General features: G+C 44.7%; 1 pseudogene; it reads left to right on the top strand.

Moving 5' to 3' along the window:
• Positions 1-3195: 3195 nt before the first annotated feature.
• On the top strand, positions 3196-15025 carry LOC139561264 (mitochondrial inner membrane protein OXA1L-like; annotated as a pseudogene).
• Positions 15026-15110: the final 85 nt, after the last annotated feature.

Raw genomic sequence — 15110 nt, forward strand, 5'->3', positions numbered from 1 at the left:
GACTGCCAGCTCATATTTCATAACCTGCTCTGAGGTAGTGGCTCCTACACTTGTAGAAAAAAGGTGCTATCTAGAACCTGAAAGGGTTATTCGATTGTCCCAATAGGAGATCCCTTTGAAGAACCATTTTTGGTTCCAGGTAGAACCCCTTTAGTTCCAGGTAGAACCCTATTGGGTTCTATGTAGAACCCTTTCCCCAGAGGGTTCTACCTGGAACCATAAAGAGTTCTCCTATGGGGACAGCAGAGGAACCCTTTTTTTAAGAGTGTAGGAATACTTTTACACCCATCTGGCACAGAAACTAAGAGATACATAGCTCTCATTCCAGTCATGGTAGGCACACCCCATGGTAGGCACACCCCATAACCAATGTTGAATATAACTGATGGAATATTTATGTTAAGACCCTTTTACAATAAAATCAAATTGACATGTGTCCTTAAGTATTTTTAAAGTCAGATTTTATATGACCTCGTTAATATAACCGCAGCTCAATATTTCAACCTTTTTATAGGAATTAAATGAAACTCCAGCTCTCAGAGTTGCATACCTTTTGTAGTATCATGCCATTGCTCTGTTGGTCTGGTCAAGATTTGTCAAAGGTGAGTGTATGGAGCAATATGGAGCAATTGGTGAATCTTCATGTACATTTATTATTGGGAAACGGTGAATGTCCAGTGACATTGTTTATTGTGACCTACTGTGCTGTGTTCGACTGCAGCCTAAATATATATATTACTTTTTGGATATTGAATGTAGCCTATCCAATTAATAGTGTTGCCTATCCTTAATTGTGTTTACATATGGTTTCTTTCCTTCAACTATGATTTCCTTCGGTCTGTTTACAGTTGGGTCTGTGTTTGACAGATGTCTTGCTTGAAACCTGATATAAGAAGCACAGCCAGGTGCGGAGTCGTTGTTGATGTTTTTCATTGTCAATGATCCTTGAAACACAGCACTCAAATTTCCCTTAAGCCAAAAAGTATACAAATAACTAAAGCCAGTGCAGTACTTATGTAGGCAACAAAAATAAATAATTATGAGACGGCATTGAATGCGCCATTATTAGGCTAGTCTATATGGCTTAATGGGCTGCAGGTAGCGTTGGGCCAGTAACCAAAAGGTTGCTGGATCGAATCCCAGAGCTGACAAGGTAAAAATAGGTCATTCTGCTCCTGAGCAAGGCAGTTAACCCACTGTTCCCCGGGCGCGGAAGACGTGGATGTCGATTCAGAGGGGTTGGGTTAAATACGGAAGACACATTTCAGTTGAAGGCATTCAATTGTACAACTGAGTAGGTATCCCCCTTTCCCTTAATGAATTTTGCATTCAGAAGTTTAAATATATTCCAGTCTATGGTAAACTACACTGCAAACGTTATGACATCAGAATCTTGGTTGACATCTATGATTGATGTAAGGCCTACTTAAACAAATATAGGCCTAATGATTCTAAAATCTATTTTGATCCCTCCGAGGCCTTCATTTGACAGGCTCATAGTAATAACAAGTTACCAGAGCTATTTTTCAATGTACACTGAACAAAAAAAATGATCGCAACATGTAAAGTGTTGGTTCCATGTTTCATGAACTGAAATAAAAGATCCCAGAAATCTTCTATACGGACAAAACCTTACTTATCTTAAATTTTGTGCACAAATTTGTTTACATCCCTATTAGTGAGCATTTCTCCTTTGCCAACATAATCCATCCACCTGACAGGTGTGGCATATCAAGAAGCTGATTATTAAACATTATGTTCATTACACAGGTGTACCTTGTGATGGGGAAAATAAAAGGCCATTCTAAAATGTGCCCTTTTGCCACACAGTGCCACAGATGTCTCAAGTTTTGAGGGAGCGTGCAATTGGCATGCTGACTGCAGGAATGTCCACCAGAGCTGTTGCCAGATAATTGAATGTTCATTTCTCTACCATAAGCTGCCTCCAATATCGCTTTAGAGAATTTGGCAGTATGTCCATAGCCGCGGGAAGTAGGGGTGCTGAAGGTGCTGCAGCACCCGCTGAAAATGTTGAATAATACAAAATCAACGTTGTGAACAGAGTGCCCCATGGTGGTGGTAGGGTTATGGTATGAGCAGGCATAAGCTACGGGCAATGAACACAATCACAATCAACAGCCTGATCAATTCTATGCAAAGAAGAAGTTTTACGCTGCATGAAGCAAATGGTTGTCACACCAGATCCTGACTTGTTTTCTGATCCACTCCCCTACCTTTTTTAATTCCCAATCATGTGAAATCCATATATTAATTTATATATTAATCCTAATTTATTTATTTCAATTGACTGATTTCCTTATATAAACTGTAACTCAGTAAAATCAAAGATTTGTATAACTAACCAAAGATAGCCTGTTATTTCAAATGGCAACAAATGAGTCAGAGTGGACAGAACAGGCACGGGGGTGGGCATAGCCAAGCCTGAGCTTGCGAAATCCTATTGATACGTTCTAGAGTGTATTTGCATATTTCCATTAGGGAACGCCCACTTTGTGAAGTGCGCAATAACTAAATTCGCCTTTGCTGTCCTAAACAACGCAATTTTCTGAAACTTTGGTAAAGGGTAAAGTCTACAAGACTTAGTGCACTCTGTTCGTAACAGATTATAGTTTTGGAAATAGAACATTTTACTGAGATCAAATTTTTTATCGATGAGAAAATGTGCAGAATATCTGCCAAAATCCATCTCTTTCCATCTTCTCCCACTACCGGCCACTGGGCTTCCTCTCGCTACCATATTTGGTAGTGAATGGAAACGCCAAGTGGATGCTTCACATTTATACATCTGGTGAAATATCTGTCTCATTGTTCTGTGGTAAAATCTTTGAAATTGTTGCATGTTGCGTTTATATTTTTGTTTAGTGTAGTTCGTTGTAATAGAGGACTTCCATCATAATATCTTCATACTACAACACAGGGAAGTTACAGATTAAAAACAGTCTTGACAAAAAAATTGACAGATAAGAGAGAAAACAAACTAAATTAGCCTCTTGAACATATAACGTTATACCTACTGTCTTTCTCTTTGAACGTTTCAATACATTTGAATTATTTAACAGTAAGATCCATATCGGCCTACATATATTTTATGTGAGTAAAATATACCAATTATTTAGCTAGTTTAGATACATTTTTAAACTATTTGATCATTAATTTTTTGGATCACGTGGTTTGTCCATTTATACTTTCCGTACCAGCAGTTGTTTCACTAACCATTCCAACATGGCTGCGATCAGGAGTTGGGTCACTCCGGTTTCGCTAACGATATGTTTTTTAAGACAAGCTGGAAGACCAAGTCCGGGGAACCATTCATTTACAGAGAGATGGAACCAGGTTTGACTTGTTCATGTCTTTGTGCTGTTGAATTCATGTGTTAGTCTGACAGCAAGCGTTAACAGCGATTCTAAACAGCACGCCCGACTTCGTGCATGGCTCTGTGACTTTGAGTCAATGTTGAGCTAACGTTAAGTGAATTAGCCTACACCTTTATATCAAATATCTACATGCCAAACACAGGAAACACAGGATATAAGATTGCAGCTACGTATGTTTGCAAAGCTATAACATTGTTGGTAGCAGTCCGGGTCCAACTGTCTGCATACACAAGTTGTCATGTTCAGACAGTTATGTATGACATGTTAGTTACACTGAACAAAAATGTAAACTGTTGGTCCCATGTTTCATAAGCTGAATTAAAGAACCCATACATTTTCCATATGCATAAAGAGCTTATTTGTCTCAAATGTTGTGAAAAACTGTTTACATCCCTGTTGGTGAGCATTTCTGATTTTGCTAAGATAATCCATCCAACTGACATGGTGGCATATCAAAAAGCTGATTATTAAACACCATGATCATTACACAGGTGCACCTTGTGCTGAGGACAATAAAAGGCCACCCTAAAATATGCAGTTCTGTCACACAACACAATTCCACAAGTGTCTCAAGTTGAGGGATGTGCAATTGCCATGCTGACTGCAGGAATATCCACCAGAGCTGTTGCCAGATAATTGAATGTTAATTTCTCTACCATAAGCTACCTCCAACATCCATTTTAGAGAATTTGGCAGTAAGTCCAACCTGCCTCACAACCGCAGACCACATGTGTGGCGTTGTGTGGGCGAGCGGTTTGCTGATGTCAACGTTGTGAACAGAGTGCCCTATGGTGGGGTTATGGTATTGTCAGGCATAAGCTACAGACAATGAACACTATTGCATTTATCGATGGCAATTTGAATGCTCAGGTACCGTGATGAGATCTTTACATGCTGACCACACTGCTCGCCATATAAAGTCAAACATAAGAAGCCTGGAGGAGAGATGACTAGAAACTAATTCAGTTTACTGTTTTATCTGTTGATTAATTGTTGAAGTAGAGGACCTTGTACATTTCAGGTAAAATAACAACCCAATGTTTATATCCCAGGACAAATGAGCTAGCAACAGCAAGCTAGCTAGCTACATTGCCATAAATGTTACATGCTTTTTGACCTGTCCCTGAATTAATATAATTGGTTCAGTTTGTTTTGATATTTCAACCTGCGTGTCCTGATCTCATGTGGGTGGACAAAATCTACTTGCGCGTGGTTTGGTCAGCATGTTAAGCCTGTTGTCCTGCAACTCATCCACCGCCATCACCTCATGTTTCAGCATGATAATGCGGAGCCCCATGTCGCAAGGATCGGTACACAATTCCTGGAAGCTGTAAATGTCCTAGTTCTTCCATTGCCTGCATACTCACCAGATATGTCACCCATTGAGCATGTTTGGGATGCTCTGGATCGACGTGTACGACCGCATGTTCCAGTTCCCGCCAATATCCAGCAACTTAGCACAGCCATTGAAGAGTGGGACAACATTACACAGGCCACAATCAACAGCCTGATCAACTCTATGCGAAGGAGCTGTCGTGCTGTATGAGACATTTGTATTTATTATGGATCCTGCCAAGGCTGCAGCTACTCCTGGGGTACAGCAAAATTTAAGGCAGTTAAAACATTTTAAAACCGATACATTCACAACACCTCAGGCCACTACACTACTACCACATATCTACAACACAAAATCCATGTGTACGTGTGTATGCATGTCTGTGCCTGTTTGTATCTCTTCAAATGGTGGTCAAACCAGACACTGACTGGTTTTCTGATCCCATATCAGCCAGTAACTAGCTAACTAACATTAACTAGATACAGCCTTGATAACATCAATGTTATGCATACATACGTAGCTACAATATTATATCCTGTGTGTGGCATGTAGTTTTAGATCTATGATAGAAAACCTTGGCCTAAACATGATCATGACAAGTAAGTAATAACTTTGTGCACCTCCATCTGCCCCAAAGTCAATATGTCTTGAGATTTGTGATACAATTATGGTGGTCTGACCATTTGAAACCAAACCACAATACAGCTAACTTGGCTAGAAACAGACTTTTGCATGTGTGTCATCATGCTGCATTGTCTAAGTCATCCTATCCTACAATAAGCCACAAAGTAAAGTGGATTAGAAAGTTGTAGTGCATCTTCACCTGATTTTAACTTGTTATTGTGTGTCCCTTCTACAGAGGTCCCATCTTCACACAGCAGTAGAATGTAAGAGTCCATCGACTAGAGCTGTTCTTGGTCGACGTCACAATGGGAGGTTCTTATTGGTCAGTGCCGTGGTTGTCAGGCACAACAGCTCACAGGTGAGTCGGTGTCAATGTGAAATACAGTAACTAGTCTGATCCTCTCTCAAATTATTTTACGTTAAACCATGCTCTGGTGTTTACACCTTGAAAAATGTGGTCAAAATCCAAGACACTTCCTGTGGCATAATAGTTTGTCCCTTTGGAAATCCTTCCACCTGGTTTGTGAAAGAGGTATTATATTTTCAGATCCCAAGTGAAACCCTTCCCACGGCATCTCCAGTGCTGGAAGCATCCACCCCCAGCACCATAGTCTTAGATTCCGCTTCTATAAACACACAGCCAATCACTGAGCAGGTGTTTGAGGCTGCACCAACTGTAGTGGATGTTCTGCAGGGGGTGGGATTAGAGCTGAGCAAATCAGAGCTGGGCCTGGGGAGCGCCACCCCCGTGGGCCTGGTCCAAAACCTACTGGAATTCATGCATGTGGACATGGGGGTGCCGTGGTGGGGAGCTATTGTTGTAGGTGAGACATTTTAGTCGTTAAGCAGACGCTTTTATCCAGAGCTACTTACAATTAGTGCATTCATCTTTAGATAGCTAGGTGAGACAACACATCACAATCGTATCAAGTACATTTTCCCTCAACAAAGTATTTATCAACAAAGTCAGTGCAAGTAGGAAAAGACGAGTGCCTTGTTCTTTTTTGAGTGAGCCGTCGGGGGCACCGTGACTTATTTAATTTACTCTTCAAACAGGTAGGGTTTCAGATATTTTTGTAAGATGGGAAGGGACTCCGCTGTCCTGACGTTAGGGGGAAGTTTGTTCCACTATTGGGGTGTCAGGACAGAGAATAACTTTGACTGGGCTGAGTGGGAGCTGCCCATGGGGTGGAAGAGCCAAGAGACCAGAGGTGGCGGAACGGAGTGCTCTGGTTGGGATGTACGGTTTGAGCATAGCCTGACGGTAGGCAGGGGCAGTTCCCTTTGCTGCTCCATTGGCAAGCACCAAGGTCTTGTAGTGGATGCGAGCTTCACCTGGAAGCCAGTGGCGTGTGCGGCGGAGCGGGGTGACATGCAAGAACTTAAAAAGGTTGAACACCAGACAGGATGCAGCGTTCCGGTTAAGTAGCAGGGGTTTGATGGCACATGCGAGGAGCCAACCAACAGAGTTGCTGTAGTCCAGATGGGAGATGACAAGTGCCTGGATTAAGACCTGCGCGGCTTCCTGTGTGAGGAAAGGTAGTACTCTACGAATGTTGTAGAGCATGAACCTGCAGGAGCGAGTCACTGCTTTGTTTACAGAGAACAACCGGGTGTTGTCCAGGGTCACGGGTCCAAGCACAACATCCAAGCTGAGATGTCTGCCAGGCACGCAAAGATGTCGCCACCTAGGTGTCAGAAGGGGGCGGGGAGGAGAAAAGTAGTTGTGTGTCATCCGCATAGCAATGATAGGAGAGACCATGTGAGGATGTGATACGGGTGGCAGGTATGATGTGATCAGGGGCGGCAGGTATGATTGGATGTGATCAGGGGCGGCGGGTATGATGTGATCAGGGGCGGCGGGTATGATGTGATCAGGGGCGGCGGGCATGATGTGATCAGGTGCGGCGGGCATGATGTGATCAGGGGCGGCGGGTATGATGTGATCAGGGGCGGCGGGCATGATGTGATCAGGGGCGGCGGGTATGATGTGATCAGGGGCGGCGGGCATGATGTGATCAGGTGCGGCGGGTATGATGTGATCAGGGGCGGCGGGTATGATGTGATCAGGGGCGGCGGGCATGATGTGATCAGGGGCGGCGGGTATGATGTGATCAGGGGCGGCGGGTATGATGTGTTCAGGGGCGGCGGGTATGATGTGATCAGTGGCGGCGGGTATGATGTGATCAGGGGCGGTGGGTATGATGTGATCAGGGGCGGCGGGTATGATGTGATCAGGGGCGGCGGGTATGATGTGATCAGGGGCGGCGGGTATGATGTGATCAGGGGCGGCGGGTATGATGTGATCAGGGGCGGCGGGTATGATGTGATCAGCGGCGGCGGGTATGATGTGATCAGGGGCGGCAGGTATGATAGGATGTGATCAGGGGCGGCGGGCATGATGTGATCAGGGGCGGCAGGTATGATGTGATCAGGGGCGGCAGGTATGATAGGATGTGATCAGGGGCGGCGTAGCCTAGTGGTTAGAGCGTTGGACTAGTAACCGAAAGGTTGCAAGATCGAATCCCCGAGCTGACAAGGTAAAAATCTGTCTTTCTGCCCCTGAATAAAGCAGTTAACCCACTGTTTCTAGGCTGTTATTGAAAATAAGAATTTTTTCCTCAACTGACTTGCCTAGTTAAATAAAGGTAAAATGATAGAGCCGATTGACTTGGTGTAAAGAGAAAAGGTTTTTCCACTTTGCCAGCTCAGGGATTTGAACCAGCAACTTTTCGGTGACTGGCTCAACACTCTTAACCACTAGGCTACCTGCAGTTTCAGTTGAGTGAGCTTTTTGAAGCATGACTGGTTAGAAGATCGTTCTGGAAGAGAGAACCAGAGAGTTGGTCAGAGACAGCACAGTGTGTTGGAAAGAAAACAGGGATACCGGTCTATAGTTCCACGTCAGAGGGGTCGAGTGTTGGTTTCTTGAGGAGGGGAGCAACTCTGGCCATCTTGAAGTCAGAGGGGATGCAGCTAGTGGTCAGGGATGAGGGAAGTGAGGAATGAGAGGTCTCCAGAGATGGTCTGGAGGAGGGGATGGGGTCAAGTGGTCAGCCTACTGAGCCCACTCACACAGAACTACCTTAAGCCTTCACCTCTTTCTCCAGATCAAATCCTGTGACTAGTGATGTCCGGCCACCCAACAACCTGAGTGAATGAGTAGGCTCAGTGAGCTCAGTGGGCTGAGTGAATGAGTGGGCTCAGTGGGCTGAGTGAATGAGTAGGCTCAGTGGGCTGAGTGAATGAGTGGGCTCAGTGGGCTGAGTGAGCTCAGTGGGCTGAGTGAATGAGTGAGCTCAGTGGGCTGAGTGAATGAGTTAGCTCAGTGGGCTGAGTGAATGAGTGAGCTCAGTGGGCTGAGTGAATGAGTGAGCTCAGTGGGCTGAGTGAATGAGTGAGCTCAGTGGGCTGAGTGAATGAGTGAGCTCAGTGGGCTGAGTGAATGAGTGGGCTCAGTGGGCTGAGTGAATGAGTGGGCTCAGTGGGCTGAGTGAATGAGTGGGCTGAGTGGGCTCAGTGGGCTGAGTGAATGAGTGGGCTGAGTGAATGAGGGCTGAGTGAATGAGTGGTCTGAGTGAATGAGTGGTCTGAGTGAATGAGTGGGCTGAGTGAATGAGTGGGCTGAGTGAATGAGTGGGCTCAGTGGGCTGAGTGAATGAGTGGTCTGAGTGAATGAGTGGGCTGGGTGAGTGAGTAGGCTGAGTGAATGAGTAGGGGATGTCATCATCCATTTTATTCCAAAGTGGTTGACAGTCATCCGCAGGAAGGAGGTGGAGAAGAGTTTCCCAGGGTTAGAGAAGCTTGAAATGTAGTGATGTTTCTCTCTTACACACCCAGGCACAGTGCTGGCCCGCATCATGGTGTTCCCGGTCATCGTGAAGGGTCAGAGGGTGGCGGCCAAGCTGAACAACGTTATGCCAGAGATGACCAAATTCACCAACAAGATGAACGAGGCCAAACGGAGCGGAAACAAGTTTGACTGTTCGTCTTCTTTCCTCCTCAACTAACTTCCACTTCATGACTCATCTGTATCATCCCTCTGTATTTATCCCCCCTTTCATCTCCCATTGTAACTGTTCCCTTCTTTTGCTGCTCTACTCTTCTCATTTCATTATTCTACTTTTAGGGCTGGTTTCCCAGATAGAGATGAAGCCTGGTCCTATACTAGAAAAAACATTTTCAATGGAGAATCTCCTTTTGAAAGTGCTTTTTAGTCCGGGGCTAGGCTTGATCTGTACATAAAAGACAAAATCCCAACAAATCAGCTCCAAGTTATTATTTTTTTGGGGGGAGGGATACCTGTTCCAAAATATTGCCACGCATAATATAGAGAGAGATGTGATTGTATACAAATGTAAGCAAGGTTTGAAAGGATTGTTTTTAGTCTATTATATCTGTTTGGGCTTCTTGCGGTCAATTTGCAGTCTACAAATGATTTGTAATTATGTTTTGGCCCGCTGACCATCCGCTCAAGAAAATATCTACTTGATTATCCCTGCTGTAGTGTGTGACGTCTCCCTCAGTTTCTCATGTGAGGTAATATTTCTGTGTTTCTCCTAGTTGCTAAGGCGTACTCTGACCTGACCGTTTTCCAGAAGAAGCATGACGTCAACCCTCTCCGTGGCTTCCTGGTCCCTCTGGTGCAGGTCAGTTAAAGCTCCCACTCTCAGTTTCTCTCCACTGATTGGAAAGAAAATAACTGCTATAGAAGTAATATCATAAACTCCCACTATAGCCCATACCTCCTCAAAATACAATGCTTTTTGATTTAGGAGATGTAGTGAACAAGGAGAAAGAAGATTATTAATGGAATCTAGTATTTAGGACCCAAGACTAATCCCACCTCTCTATTTCCAGACTCCAGTCTTCATCTCGTTCTTCATTGCTCTCAGATGTCCTACCTCCCTGTCCCCAGTATGCAGACAGGAGGGTGCTTGTGGTTCTTAGACCTCACAGCAGCAGACACCTTCTACGTCCTCCCCATCGCTGTGACCGGAACAATGTTTGCCATCCTGGAGGTAAGTTTATCTAAGTTTAGTCAGGTCATAACCCTGTCCCCAGGCTATTGGGAAGAAGACGTGTCTGGGGAAAATATTATTCACCTGTGTTGAGCCTGGAAGAATAGCTTTTTTTTATCAGACAATACATTTGTTTTATAAATGTTATATTGAAATATTTGAATGTAAGTGTATGAATAATATTTGCATAGTATTAACAGTATTGAGCCTGAATAACAGCCACCTGTCTGTCTCTGTCTTCTCAGTTGGGGGCAGAGTCTGGTGTGGATAACCCTAACCTGAAAGCCATGAAGACAGTGTTCAGAATCATGCCCTTCGTCAACCTCCCCCTCACCATCAACTTCCCCACGGTCGGTCGCTCTCTTATTTATTGCACCCCCCTGTGGCAATATCATATTATGACATGCGTCTTCCGCAAACAACAAGTATGCAGTAGCTCTGGAATAGTTCTGTTCATTTCGTTGTGATTTAATCTTTAATATTTTTCCAGGTTAGTCGTGTTGAGATTAAAAACTGCAGTGTCACAAGTGTATCTGTCTGGCTTGGCATTATGGAGCCAGTATGCTAACCTGTTCCTCTCAAAATAATAACAAGGTAGTGTGGTTGACAAGGCTTTCAGCAGTATGGGGATACTTTGTTTATTTCCTTGTTATTCTACCTTTATTTCTCAAGGTTAGTCTCATTGAGATAAAAACAGCAGGGTCATGCAGAGCCTGTGTTCTAGCCGTAACCATCCTGGCTGGTCACATACAGGGCCTTTTAGAAAGAATTCACACCCCTTTACTTTATCCACATTTTGTTGTGTTTAAAATGGGTTAAATTGAGATGTTTTGTCACTAGCCTAAACACAATACCCCATAATGTCTCAGTGGAATTGTGTTTTTTGAAATTGTTCTAAATGAATTAAAAATGAAAAGCTGAAATGTCTTGAGTCAAGTATTCAACCCCTTTGTTATGACAAGCCTAGATGAGTTCAGGAGTAAAAATGTGCTTAAGTGATAATAAGTTTCATGGACTCCCTCTGTGTGAAATAATAGTGTGATTTTTTGATGACTACCTCATCTCTGTACCCCACACATTCAATTATCTGTAAGGTCCCTTAGTCCAGCAGTGAACTTCAAACACAGATTGAACCCCAAAGACCAGGGGGGTTTTCCAATGCTTCGCAAAGAAGGGCACCTGTTGGTAAATGGCACAAACAATCTGACATTGAATACCCCTTTGAGCATGGTGAAGTTATTAGTTACACTTTGGATGGTGTATCAATACACCCAGTCACTACAAAGATACAGGTGTCCTTCCTAACTCAGTTGCTGGAGAGGAAGGAAACGACTCAGGGATTTTACCATGAGGCCAATGGTGACTTTAAAACAGTTAGAGTTTAATGGCTGTAATAGAACTGAGAATGGATCAACAACATTGTAGTTACTCCACAATACTAACCTTGACAGAGTGAAATGGAAGCCTGTACAGAATAAAACAAATATTTCAGGATTAAAAAAGAAATGGAATGGAGCTATCCACAGGCAAAATCCTTGAGGAGAACCTGGTTCAGTCTGCTGTCCAACATACACTGGGAGATGAATTCACCTTTCAGCAGGACAATAACCTAAAACACCAGGCCAAATCTACACTGAGGAGTTGCTTACCAAGAAGACAGTGAATGTTCTTGAGTGGCTGAGTTTAAAGTTAACTTCAATCTACTTGAAAATCTATGGCAAGACGTGAAAATGGTTGTCTAGCAATAATGAACAACCAACTTGACAGAGCTTGAAGAATAATGTGCAAATGTTGCATAATCCAGGTGTGGAAAGCTCTTAGAGACCCAGATAGACTCACAGCTGTAATCGCTGCCAAGTATTGAGTCAGGAGTGTGAATACTTATGTAAATGAGATATTTCTGTATTTTCAATACATTAGCAGGAATATCTTGAAACATTTTAACTTTGTCATTATGGGATATTGTGTGAAGATGGGTGAGAATTGTTGATATTTAATCAATGTGACTTCAGGCTGTACACAACAATGTGGACTAAGTCAATGGGGTGTTGATACTTTCTGAAGGCTCTGTAGCTCCTCCCAACCAGAGACCTGGGTTTTATCCCCATGTCCACACTTCCTACTCTTCTCCCCCTCTGTTTCAAACCATCCAATTGGACATTTAAAAAGTATATATTTTTAAACAGCAGACACGCTTGTAGCAGTATGACCCTGTCTGAGCATCAAAGAGCTGGTCTGTTAATCTCCCATTTGTGTGTCTCTCTCCCAGGCGGTGTTTACATACTGGATGACATCCAACTGCTTCTCCCTGGCCCAGGTGGCCCTGCTCAAACACCCACTGGTCAGACAGAACCTGAGGATCCCCGAGAGGATCAAACACCCGGTCTCCGCCCTGCCCCAGAACGAAGGCTTCATCGACACCATCAAGAAGGGTGGGTGTGGTGTCACGGATGGAAAGGGGTGGGGGTGTGTCATGGAGTCACCTGTGAAAATAGTCTCCTCTCTTTCTTGGTTGGATATATTCTGGTTATTTGTCTTTCTATCTTGCTTTCTCTTATTTGCCTCCCTGTCTCTTCCTCTTTCTTTTGTTCCTTTTCACTCTCGGACATAGTGTCTTGCTCCCTATTAAAACATGGTTTTCTGTCTCCTATAGGCTGGAAGAACGCTCAACTGGCCCAGCAGTTACAGGAGAGGGAGAGGCTGTCTCTCCTATAGGCTGGAAGAACGCTCAACTGGCCCAGCAGTTAGAGGAGAGGGAGAGGCTGTCCCTCCTATAGGCTGGAAGAACGCTCAACTGGCCCAGCAGTTAGAGGAGAGGGAGAGGGTGTTTCTCCTATAGGCTGGAAGATTGCTCAACTGGCCCAGCAGTTAGAGGAGAGGGAGAGGCTGTCCCTCCTATAGGCTGGAAGAACGCTCAACTGGCCCAGCAGTTAGAGGAGAGGGAGAGGCTGTCCCTCCTATAGGCTGGAAGAACGCTCAACTGGCCCAGCAGTTAGAGGAGAGGGAGAGGCTGTTCCTCCTATAGGCTGGAAGAACACTCAACTGGCCCAGCAGTTAGAGGAGAGGGAGAGGCTGTCCCTCCTATAGGCTGGAAGAACGCTCAACTGGCCCAGCAGTTACAGGAGAGGGAGAGGCTGTTCCTCCTATAGGCTGGAAGAACGCTCAACTGGCCCAGCAGTTACAGGAGAGGGAGAGGCTGTCCCTCCTATAGGCTGGAAGAACGCTCAACTGGCCCAGCAGTTAGAGGAGAGGGAGAGGCTGTCCCTCCTATAGGCTGGAAGAACGCTCAACTGGCCCAGCAGTTAGAGGAGAGGCTGTCCCTCCTATAGGCTGGAAGAACGCTCAACTGGCCCAGCAGTTAGAGGAGAGGGAGAGGCTGTCTCTCCTATAGGCTGGAAGAACGCTCAACTGGCCCAGCAGTTAGAGGAGAGGGAGAGGCTGTCCCTCCTATAGGCTGGAAGAACGCTCAACTGGCCCAGCAGGTAGAGGAGAGGGAGAGGCTGTCCCTCCTATAGGCTGGAAGAACGCTCAACTGGCCCAGCAGTTAGAGGAGAGGGAGAGGCTGTCTCTCCTATAGGCTGGAAGAACGCTCAACTGGCCCAGCAGGTAGAGGAGAGGGAGAGGCTGTCCCTCCTATAGGCTGGAAGAACACTCAACTGGCCCAGCAGTTAGAGGAGAGGGAGAGGCTGTCTCCTATAGGCTGGAAGAACGCTCAACTGGACCAGCAGTTAGAGGAGAGGGAGAGGCTGTCCCTCCTATAGGCTGGAAGAACACTCAACTGGCCCAGCAGTTAGAGGAGAGGGAGAGGCTGTCCCTCCTATAGGCTGGAAGAACGCTCAACTGGCCCAGCAGTTACAGGAGAGGGAGAGGAGGATGAAGAGCCACCTGGACATCGCTTCTAAAGGTAAGACACTGGTGCCTTTTAATTTTTTTACTGCCACCCCTTTCTTCAGATCAATGCCATTTCCTACATTTACATCTATTTTATTTAGTTCCTAAATTGAATGTTTTAACAGCAGGTTGACGTTTATTGTCATGAGTCTTGTCTTGGAGGCAGAACTGAGCGATTTCCCACAAAATTGAATATAAAGTAAAAATTTATATTTTTGGTCTTAACCTTAATGCCTAACCCTAAATTAATAGTGTGGCCAGGTTTCAAATCAGATGTTATAACTTTGTGGCTGTGCCAGCTAGTGACCACTCTGCAGAGCTGCCTCCAGAACAGGATTCATGACGAAAAACGCTGACCTGCATTTTAACATGTACCTCACTGATTAATTCAATCTGTGAATATTGGAGTGGGTTTATGGTTTTCCTTTCACCTCATGCCTTTCTCTCTCTTTGTGCTGTCCTCTCCAACCAGGTCCACTGAGGCAGACCTTCACCCACAACCTTCTACAGCAGTCAACACCTTCCATTACAGCAACAACAACAGCAACCGAGGCAGCCAAAGCAAAACAAACGGCCCCGGCAACCGGTGGTAAGAAGAGAGAGACCATGGGAGGAGACTGATTGAAGAAGAGTGACAGACAGTTTGAAAGCCCAATGAATCATGTGTACATATTCATTGAGGGGGGTTGGTAGAGGACGTGGGCACGGAGGGTTTATCGTTTATAAATGTAATATTATAAATAAAGAGCTAACTTCTGTTGCCTTATAACGTCTGTTTACATTATGATAACCTGGATTCTTATTTGAAAACCTGAAATCGGTATTGTTACATTATATCCATTG

Source organism: Salvelinus alpinus, chromosome 31 (genome assembly GCF_045679555.1).
Source record: "Salvelinus alpinus chromosome 31, SLU_Salpinus.1, whole genome shotgun sequence".
NCBI lineage: Eukaryota > Metazoa > Chordata > Actinopteri > Salmoniformes > Salmonidae > Salvelinus > Salvelinus alpinus.